Below are 2,422 nucleotides of genomic sequence, written 5' to 3'. Positions count from 1 at the left end.
CAACAGAGCCAGCCAGCTAACCAATCAGAGCAGACTGGGCTCTGGTTTCAGACAGAGGGCGAAAAGAGGTGCTGCAGCACAGTCAGTATGAGAAAAATAAAGAACTTTTTGAACATTAAAGCATGGAGACATGTCAAAGTAGAGACACTACATACTGATATACACCTGAACATCAGCAGGAGAGGACTCTTTAAAGTAGAGAAACTACAAACTGATATACACCTGAACATCAGCAGGAGAGGACTCTTTAAAGTAGAGACACTACATACTGATATACACCTGAACATCAGCAGGAGAGGACTCTTTAAAGTAGAGACACTACATACTGATATACACCTGAAAATAAACACCCTTAAGGTCTGTAGAAAACCATTTGTACGTCTGGACTTCTCTAGGTCCACCATATTTTCCCATACTGTATGTTTCCTTTAAAAAATATTGCATTCACTACAATTTGGATATGGTCTGTGAGTTTTGTCCATTACAATTCTTTTGATATCCATTTGCCAGACAATGTTTGGCAGTAAAATAGCATGAAATTACAACCAAAAAACATGAAATATAATATCAAATTGTACTTTAACCCTCCCACCAGAGAGTACATCCTGCACACACCCACTAGTTCAGAACAAATACAGGTCATCCTCTGAACATCCGATCCAACTGCACGACTGCTCTTGTTTTATCTTATTCAAGTATTTCACATATTGGGTGCGGTCATCAAAATGGGATTATGGGCTTGTTTGTTGCCACCATAACAAAACTCAGTGAATGTGAAGGCTTTTGTATTCACTTCCTGTGGGGAGCCCAGCTGACTGAAGCACACATGCTGCCTAGCAAGCCAAGCTTTTTGTTTGGGACTTTCCATTTAAGGAATTGAATAAAACATTACACTCACTTGTGGGTTTTTAAGGATGCAAGAGATCTAAATGTTTCTTCGTGTCTCTCCACTTTGAGTTGTAAGTTTCTTTTAGATATTTACGAGGTGTTTCATTCAGGTCGGATTCACTTTTACAGTCAGTAGGAGTCGGTGAAGCTGTCAAGCAAAGTGTGGGCTAAAGTTTCTGTCTACGACATCAAAACCTACTAAAACAAAATCCATTGTGTTTGCAGGGGAAGCCTAAGAGGGTTGTTTTCTAAAAGCTGTATGATTTGAGGAAAATAGCTAACATCTGTAATTTATTGTATTAAATGAGACTCCTAAAACCCAGAAATAAGTCGGCATTATACCATTTAAGACCCTTACTAGAGTTGTCCTTTCACGTAAGTAAAATGCGTCTAAGTTATCCATTATCGTTCTGTTCCGTCCGGAATTTTGAAACATATTATGATACAACCTGGTATTCATCCAAACACGTTACTAACTACGATTAAAAACATTCAAATCGGTATGAAACGAAGTCGTCCATTAGACGGTGTATATTTTGTAAAGATTAATTAACTCCGGTATTACGTAGAGGTCTTTCATTTTCAATCCGGCGATATTCCTTGGGTTGTGACGGTTTACTGAAGTCGAGTGGGGCATTCGATTTCCACCCGATTCCAACCGATATTTCCTTGATGTCGGGCCAGTGTACTGAGGTGCCAGTGGTGGTGATTCGATTTCCGCCGATTACCAAAAACCGATATTCCTTGATGTCGTGCGGCAGTGTACTGAAGGTTTTGTGGTGGCCGATTCGAATTTCCATCGATTACAACCCCCGATATTTTCCTTGATGACGTGCCAGTACTTGAAGTGCAGAGGTGCGATTATTCCACCGATTACAACCCGACCACTTTCGCTTGAGGTCGTGCCAGTACTGAATGCAGGTGGTGGTGATTCGATTCTGCCGGGATTGCAACCCCGATATTTCCTTGATGTCGTGCCAGGTACTGAAGTTTAGGAGGCGGATTCGATGCCTCTTCCGATCGGATGTACACCCGATATTCATTGATGACGGTCGAGTGTACTGAGTGCAGCAGTGCGATCGATTTCCACGATTACAACCCGACTCTCCGCTTGATGGTCGTGCCAGTGTACTGAAGCTGTCTAATGGTGCGGATCGATTCCCACCCGATTACAACCCATTATATGTCCGTCATGACGGTGCCAGTGTACTAAGGTCAGAGGTGGCCGATCGATTTCCACGGATTACAACGCCGATATTTCCCTTGATGGTCGGTGCAAGTGTCACTGAAGTGGCACATGGTGGCGACTTCATTTGCCCGCCACCCTTTTCAAGTCACATTACGACAATCAGCAAAGTCGAAATCCTGAACAATCGTTGGCGGTAGACCAAATTGGGTGGTCCCAACCCCCTAAATGACCGTAAAAATACACCCACTTTGTTGTACACAAGTCGAAACAATTGGTGTCTGGAATAAACTTCGGAAATTTCTGGGCGCTATAAGTCATTTGGACAACATGGAGGCGGCCCAATGA

The 2,422-nt window shown here is 42.7% G+C and overlaps 1 protein-coding gene across 1 annotated transcript in view; it reads right to left on the bottom strand.

Moving 5' to 3' along the window:
* The window catches only part of nrde2 (NRDE-2, necessary for RNA interference, domain containing), a 17,317-nt gene that overhangs the window by 13,203 nt on the left and 1,692 nt on the right, over positions 1 to 2,422 (bottom strand). The gene's annotated exons all lie outside the window — the stretch shown is intronic.

Source organism: Notothenia coriiceps, unplaced genomic scaffold (assembly GCF_000735185.1).
Source record: "Notothenia coriiceps isolate Sejong01 unplaced genomic scaffold, NC01 NC01_scaffold00000339, whole genome shotgun sequence".
Taxonomy (NCBI): domain Eukaryota; kingdom Metazoa; phylum Chordata; class Actinopteri; order Perciformes; family Nototheniidae; genus Notothenia; species Notothenia coriiceps.
This window is presented reverse-complemented; position numbering and strand designations above follow the sequence as displayed.